This window comes from Triturus cristatus, chromosome 7 (assembly GCF_964204655.1).
Source record: "Triturus cristatus chromosome 7, aTriCri1.1, whole genome shotgun sequence".
Taxonomy (NCBI): Eukaryota; Metazoa; Chordata; class Amphibia; order Caudata; family Salamandridae; genus Triturus; species Triturus cristatus.
The window spans coordinates 1,275,566,442-1,275,575,378 of NC_140590.1; the positions used below are offsets into that span (position 1 = coordinate 1,275,566,442).

Here is an 8,937-nt window from a genome sequence, read left to right on the forward strand (position 1 = left end):
AATGGGTCGCAAACTTCGAGCTACCTCATTAATATTCATGAGGTAGGTCGATTTGCGACCCACCAAGATCCGCAAGTATGAAACAGAAAGTTTCATGCATAAGGAATAGCTTTCAGATAGAATCGCTATTTGGAAATCGCTATTCCGTCTCTTTGTAAATCTGGCCCGACATGCCTTCACAAAAACGACATGAGAGCAATATTTGCTATGAAGATGAAACAGCAAGGCATGGATATATATATATATTTTTTTTTTCATATTCCCTGGAGAGACGTAGGTTACTGTACCAGAGGCAGCTTTGACGAAAGTGTGACTACAAGCACCTATACCACTGGCTTTGACCATGATGTAATAATATAGCATCTACAGAAACACGGATTAATTACTAGAACCGTATGTATACAGTGTGCATTAGGTGTGCATGGTTTGTGTCCTTATTACAGGATTCACTAGGAGTGGTACACACTGGGCTGGACCCCTTGGAGTCCTGATGAAGAGCTATTAGGGGAACAGCTCGAAACATATTGACAAAAACACATTACTGAGACAACCAGACTCATTAAGGTCAGGTTTCTTCTCAGTAAACGACCCCTGATTTTTAACCATACCAACTAGGGGTGGGAATAAAAGAGAGGCCAACTAGTTAGGTATTTTTACATTTTTAAATGTTCTTTCCCTTTCCACTCCACATCACTGCACCACAGATAGTCTACAATAAAAAAAAGTGCTCCTACATAATTTGCAAGTTGCAGCATGCCTCGATCCGTAGAGGATTGAGAGGAGCCCCAATGATGAAGCATGCCACCTAGGGGCAACCCTGGTGGGTGAGTGGCCTCTAGAAAAAAAAGGTTTTTTTTCTAGACAAGGGTTTACAACGAATTCTTGCTGTATCCTATCTAATTCCCTAAGGGCAGGTTTGCTTCTATATACTCGATTTTTGTCTAACTATGTAACTGTCAGGAGGATAAACCTAGCTTCTACCTCTATCTCCGTCTCTACTTTGGTAACTTAAAACTGAGGACATCAGGTGTGGAGCTTAAAGATCTGGGCACCAAGCTGTAAAAGGCTTGGTTGCCATTTTTACTTTTCCATGATTTGGGGATTTCGTGAAAGAGTTTGGATTTTCTTCTCGTGAAATATTAATCTATGCCAGTACAGTGCAGTGCGCAAGTCCGCCGAAATAGCTCCAACACAGCATGGCTAAGGTGACACCTATCCTTGCAGGACAGGAGTTAGAGAAACCAGTCACAACATTCTGGCAGAATCTTTGGAAAAGCAACAACTCTTTCTAGTTTCAAGCACAGCACACGCCTGAGAACAAAATGGCAAACACCCTGGTCACTAAAGGAGGATTCCAGAGACCGGAATCTAGGGCCATCAGTCTGAGTTTCCTGTGATTTTATGCACAAATTGTGCACCCTGTAAATACTGACACTGCAATAGGTGGTGTATCTACCGGGTGCACAAACTGTGCATCACCCCGAATCTTGGCCCTTGAAAGAGGACATTAAGCTAATTGACCATTTTCCCCAGTTTGCACAAAGCAGGGTTTCTAACAGTTTGCCTACACACTTTGCACCGGCGCATACTACCAGTGTGAACACCAGCGCGGTGCACACTTAACACAGAGCAAGAATCTTGATTCCTGTGCAAACAGGAGTAGGGCCTGAATTGAGATTTGCAGACTTAAGAGCTTATTTACAAGCCCCTTGTGCTGTCGGTGCATCACTTTTAATATGGGAAAAAGTGCTGCACCGGTGGCGCAAGGAGCTTGTAAATAAGCCCCTTCATATTTGCACGGATCTCATAATAAGTGTCTTGGACCCTGCCTTCCTAGGGAACCAAAAGAAACTCAGGAATTTAAAAATAACTGAGAGAGTGAGGGAGACAGGAGGGTTTCATTCGTAAAGGATTTTAAACCACCATCTGTCCCCATTTGATAAAAAGATCACGCACTTTAAGGATCCTTCCCTTTGACAGTAACCAAAGACCTGCTGGTCTCCCTGGGGAGACCTGGTCCCATGTCTCCAGTTCACAGCTCAGCCTGATTCCCTGCGTTTTGAGCCCTCTGTAACTTGAGAATGCTTTTAGCAGAGAGTCTAACAACATTTCAGTGGCCCAGACTTGAATACAAGGCCACACTCATGATTCTGGGATGTACTTCTGAATTCCATCCTGAATCTAGGACAAACTCCTTATTTTTCCAACTTGGGATTTATTTATTTATTTATTTATTTATTTGAAGAGTTTTGTATAGCGCAAACAGGACTTCATATGGGTAACAGAGCGCTTTACATCTTGGCAGTTCAGCGGGAACACCCCGTGCTAATTATAACACAACCAGAACAAGAAAACAAACATAACAGATCATGATAAACATAACAGATCTAAAAGGAACAAATGAAAGCAAACGCATCTTAAGGTGACTGGGAGCTAGCCCAAAAATGTCTTCATCAGTAACTCTTTGACTTCATTCTTGAAGGAAGCCGTGGAATTATTAAGTGTTATTTCAGGTGGCCAGGCGTTCCAAATTCTTAGTGCAATACCCGAAAATGCTCCATTATAAGTTTTCTTTTTATGGAGTTTCGGTGGCTTGAGCAGTAATGGTTAGCAAAGAAGTTTTAGTAACCCTTTCCTGGTTTTCTGACCAGACGGGGTTACTCCTGTTCTTGCCGGTGTTGTGCTTGAGTCAACTAGTGGTCTTCCAGTGTCAGGTGACTTTCCCTTGAACCAGCCTGGGCCAGGCAGCAGCTCAACAGAGAGCTGAGTGCTATTGGCAAATGGTGGCACCTTTACTATAAAATGCTGAAAGTTGACACAAATTCCTTGAGACAACAAAGACCTTGGTGGACCTACACAGACAAGTCCCACAGTAAAAGAGGAGCTGGATCCAAGCTTCAGGCTACAAAACGGAAACCCTCAACCCACGTAGGGTGTAACCGAGTGCACTGTTCACTCAGTTTCGGATTGAATTCGATTCGGGTATTAGTCAGAAACAAGATGGCCGACAACTGACTAGCAACAATCTTCTCCATCTGTTAGATATCCCTGAAACCTTGCGATGGGTGCAAGTTGGCAAGAGTGAGAAGGTCCAAGGTGGGCTTAAGAGGTTGTGTCGCTGGGGCTTCGTACAGACACGGTCGGTGATATACCCTAACCCACCATTGTGGACACAGATCTGGATATTTGACGCAAAGCTATCAGGATGGAATGTTAGTGCCCAGTTGGCCATTGGTCTGACAATTGGTGGGTTTAAAATGTTTTAGTAGTTTGGCAATGGTTTCCACAACCAGTACAGGGTAAAGGCTTAGTTACATCCTTCACTAGCTGGAGTAGGGGCTGGGTTGAATACTTTCCCTGTTAATCTGCGATGGCACAAAACAATTTGAGGAGAAGAAAGAGCAAGAGTGGAGTGAAGTGGAGTGGAGTAGAGTGGAGTGCATTGCAATGAAGTGCAGTGCAGTGGACTGAATGGATTTGATCAGAAGGGACACGAGAAAGAAAGAAGGGAGCTAAGGAGAAGTTGGTGGGAGGAGGGGGAGACACTGAGAGAAAGAAAGGGAGAGACAAAGAGAGGAAGAAAATAACAGAAAGAAAGAAACAAAAGAGGGTGAAGAGACTGGAAACAGAGAAAAAAAGAGAGAGGTAGAGAGAAAAGCGCAAAAAGGGGAAGAAAAAGAGGGATTAAGAGAGAGGAAGTGGTAAAAAGGGAAAATGAGATACAGACGCGGGGTAGGGGAGAGAAGTAGGGGGGAAATGATTTAACAAGATTGGTAGAAAGAGAGGGAGAGTGGGGATGCTGTTAAAGAGAGTGTGATTGTTGGGGAGAGAGAAAGAGGCGGGAGAAGGCGGCAGCTCCAAGGCAGAGACAGTAGCGAGAACAGCATGGCCAAGGATAGAGAAATGGTGATGGAGGTGTGGGCGAGATAAAGAGGCGGGCCCAGGAGCGACAGGCTGAGGATGGTGCAAAAGACGGCGGGGAGAGGGAAAAAATAAGACAAAAGAAGGTGTGGAGAGGGAGTCAGGAAGAGAGAGAGTGGAGCAGAAAGATGTGGGATAGAGAGAGAAATGAAGGATGAGAGAGGGATGGTGGAAAGGGAGAGAGAGAAACTGGGGTATGGATGGATGGATGGATGGATGGGTGGATGGATGGATGGGTGGTGGATGGGTGGTGGATGGGTGGGTGGCTGGATGGATGGATGAGTGAAATGGTGGGTGGATGGAAGGATTCTGTTGTGGACCCAGAGGCTGAAAGATAAGGACTGAGTGGAAATGGAAAATGAGAGGAAGGTGGGGTGGGGCGAAGCTCTGCAGCACACAGAGACTCCCGAGGGGAAAAGATGCATCAAAGATAAACGGCATCCGCCGAAGAAAACGGAAATGTGAGAAGGATAAAAGGCAAGAGGAATGAGGCCGCGTGCAGCAGCAGCAGATGCCGACGCACAAGGCGGGCTCGGGCGGTTGCCCCAGCTGCAGAAGCGCCTCATAAATGAACAATAAATAACAACAGAGCGCCGCTGGCAGGGAGACGGCACCGCCGACTGACAGAGAGGCACTAACACACCCACGCACAGCAATACCGCCACACAGCCATGTGACACGCGCAACGCGTCCCAGACACAGCAACACACCCACGCGCAGTAATACCGACACACAGCCATGCTACACGCGCAACGCGTCCCAGACACGGTATCACACCCAAAGCCTCGCACGTCCACAAGAGAGACACGCCACAAAAAAACAGCTTCACGTGCGTAAAGAACTACGCAGCACACAGCAACACACCAGCAGCCTCACTGGTACAAAGAGAGAGACACAACACTGTGACAGGCGCACCAACACACAACATAACTGTAAGTGGCAAAACGCATCCACACACAGCATTACTCAGCAATGTAGACACCCTAACACACAGCAGAACTGCCATGCGACGCTACACAACACACAAAGGATGACAGACACGCCAACACACCAACAAACTCTTTGGTGCACATAGAGACACGCAACAAACACGCCATGACTGAAACACGTGCTCCAGAGCTACACATGATCGACACCGTGTCTCTCAAAACAAAACTTAGAAATCATCATTAGTACAAAGAGACATTCACACAACACTGACACAGGTGCATCAGCACACAACATAACTGACTGACACAATACACACACACACAGACAGCGTTACTGAGCAACACGAACACACTAACACATCAGTACTGCCATACGGAGCTTCATAACCTCATGGGTGCACATTGAGAGCATTACAACAAACACAGCCCTCTGATACATGCACACACAGCTACAACACACACAGCGTCACACACGCTCCAGCACACCCACGCCATCACTAGTACAGAGAGTCACTCAAACAACTTTAAAGACACTGACACTCGTACACAAACATAATTGACAGTTGCACAAAGCATGCACCGCATTATTGAGTTTAGTTTCGTTTATTGTTTAGTTAATAAAAAGCATAACAACATACAGGCAAAAAACAATAGAATGCAATAATGACTATAACATCGCTTGGCTTGACAACATATTACAAGATTACCTCCAAAGGCACTGTGTATACGTTTACAGCGTTATTGATGAACACTGACCCACAAACAGCTGTACTGCCCGACTGAACTACACAACGTGCAAAGCATCATAGTCTCACCACGTACAGACACACACACTCCGCATAAAATGCATCACGTACACATGCAGGCACACACGGCTGCACACGGCCAAAAGTAGCCCTGACACAGAGCCCCCAGAGCACGATATGGCTGATACTAAAGCCGCAATGCACTCAGCACATCACTGACATGCAGAGTCACACCCTAGTGCTCAGTGTCTCAGACACAACAATACAATCACAGTGCCAACGGTACACACACGTGTAGCTACACAGCACTATTGACTCACGCTACTGAGCACACACAGCGTCACTGTTACGCCAACACACTCACAGAGACACTGGTACACACACACACAGTCACATTACAAACACAGCGTCGCTGACACGTGCGCACAGAGCTGTACAACATTCCTAAACGTGTGCCCTACATAGACATACACAAAACGCAAAGAAATATACCTGTGGCGTCACGCACACACACATAGAACAACCAACACACAGATTCACTGACAGAGAAGACGGAGAGATACACAACACTAAAAGTGCCACTGACAAAGACATACGCCACTGTTACAGAACGCCGATATACTCGCAACATCGCTCAGACAGAGCCACACACACTGCTTCATTTGCATATCCAATGAGAGAGAGAGAGAACACAAAAACCTTCACTGACACAGACACACCCAGATACAGCTCTGACAAAGAAACGCGTACACGTTCTCATCACTAGTACATAGACCCTGCAATACACAAGTGTCACAGACACACCTACACACAGCATCTCATTCACCAACACACGTCATTGACACACAGCTACACAACACAGTGCTACTGAAACCGATACAACAATATGCTTACAGCATAACTGATCGTAACACACAGTAACAGAACTCGCATGGCATTACACCGAGCAATAACACAGGCACAGCATCACCGACAAAGACACGCAACACAGTACATTACAAACAACCAAACAGTTACAGAACAGGACACAACAGAACAGCCTCTTTGATACAAACACACCTGCACACTCACTATATCACTGACACTGACACAAACAGCACACGGAGCAGAACCGAGGAAAACATGTCACAAACCTCAAGTGACACAAGGCACAAAACACCAGCAGCGTCACTTATTACGGTAACGCAGTCACCATTCATACGTATTCACTGACAGCAACAGACACACCAAAGTATCACAGACTGCAACAGTAACAAAACACACACAGCATTCCCTATCATTAACACGCACGCACAGTAGCAGACATACTAGCGTGCGCAGATTGCTGCGAAGACACAGACTCACACATAGACAGCAACAAGCCAAATACTTCACTGTCGGGGCGCTAGGAACCCGGGCACAATTCAAAAACCCACATACAGTAGCAATGGCAGTTAACACGAATCAGTACAGAACCATTAACGTTACTAGCCACACTTACATGCATATGTACATACCAACACCTACACAGCATCATTGACAGTAACACAAACACACTAACACCCAAGCACCTCAAATAGAGACACACACGGGCAGCAACCTACGTCCGCCGTAACATAAACTCACAATAAAACATGTCATGGCAGAAGAAAACATGACTACACGTGCTGACACGCTTGAGTGGATAAGCAGGCAGGGAAGGAGGCAGGCACTGGAAGGCACACGTGTGTATGAGGCTGCGCACACACGCGCCCCTTGTATTGCACTCAAACTGCAACCACACATCGCCACACGCAGACATAGTAATAACCACACAGCGAGCCACCGCAGGAAGTGCGCACATTCAGGTGTGCAATACGACAGGTGCACAGTGAGTGAAACTGTAATCCTCATTTCAGTCGCAGTTGGAAATAAAAAACAACACATATCACTATTCCACTCGAAGCAGAGAATTCCCCCAGTGACGCGCGATCCGCTTCTAAACACAATCACGTCTTCACGTCCACCCCGTGCCAGAGTAAATCCCTTACTCCGCCAGAAAGGTAGACCTCCCGCGGCCCCTACTCCAATCCTCCTCTCCGGAGACGCCCAGACGCGAAGGAAGCGGGGAGGACGAATTACTCACGCGTCGGTGGCGGCGAAAATTACAGAACTATCGTGTGTTTGCGTGTGTCGATGGAAAAGGCGGCAACGGCGCGTCTGAGGTCCCACTGCACTGCCGTGTGTTTATTAGTTACAAAGTGTCATGTTTTGAACGCACCTTTGGCGGCGGTATCCCCGGTACCCAATACTCAGATGAGGTGGAAACCTCTGCATGCCGCCCCCATGTGCCGCCACGGCTCGCTGCACCTCAATATACCAGCGCCACAGACCCCGTCCTACCCATTACGTCCCCATATGCACCCACTGATACGACGGCAGAAGTAGCTTTACCCACGTTGCACGCAGCGACACTAGTTGGTTAACCTCACTTGGTAGCACCCAAGTAAATCAACACATATTAGGGACGTTGGATTATATTTTTGGGGCAGGGGGGGCAGGGCACGGGGTACTTATTGGATCAGCGAAGGTATAACCACTGACTTATTTTTCCGTTCGGACCGCTTACCTCGTTTCCTCGTCGCCAAATGTCTATATGCCACGTCTTCTGCAAGGCGCCAGACCCTTCGAACGCAGGGTATGTCTGGACCCCTCCCACCCCCCTAAAACAGCACAGGTGTCCCCCTTCCTCTACCCGTGGCTCGACTGTAGCGAGAAGACTGCAGGGGCGAGGGATGTACAGGACCAGGACACTGAAAAGAACGATGTCAGCAATCACGACAAAAGTGCAAGATGATTACACGGGGAGACCCTTTCCTTATCTCTGAAAGGCTGGCTGGGAGTCACTGTGGATCTCCCTCGCTCCTTCCCTCCCTCCCTCCCTCCCTGTTCACTCACTCCGTCTCTGGCCTCCCCACCCATTCGTAGCCCACCCCCTATCCCTGCCATCTGAAAGATGCCCTGGGTGTCACATGGCAACAGAGGCGCAGCGGAATGTGGACTCCAACCCCCCACGACCCCCTCCACTCCGTCCCCACCTCGGCTAAGGAGAGAAGGCGATCAATATACAGTAAGATTCAGAGAAAGACATCTCGAGGCTGAGAGGGGGAGGAACCTGCTCCGAGCGGCTGAGGATGGAGTGAGGCAGCTCGCCGTGGATCAGCAGCCCCGGACCTCCATCCTGGGATGCTGCAGGGGCCGTACTGTTCCAGCACTGGGAGCCCACACAGGCTGAACTGTGCACCCCAGTCCTTGCCTGCAGCACCCCAACATTCCATTACCGTGACACACTAACTGTCAATTTCCAGCCTGGACACCTACCG

The 8,937-nt window shown here is 47.8% G+C and overlaps 1 protein-coding gene across 1 annotated transcript in view; it reads right to left on the reverse strand.

Annotated features, from left to right (window-relative positions):
• PRRT2 (proline rich transmembrane protein 2) overlaps window positions 1–8,454 on the reverse strand; it is a 327,188-nt gene extending 318,734 nt beyond the window's left edge. The window contains exon 1 of the mRNA XM_085618804.1: window positions 8,184–8,454. The gene's annotated coding sequence lies outside the window, so the exon portion shown is untranslated. The remainder of the gene's footprint in view (window positions 1–8,183) is intronic.
• Between the last annotated feature and the right edge of the window lie 483 nt (window positions 8,455–8,937).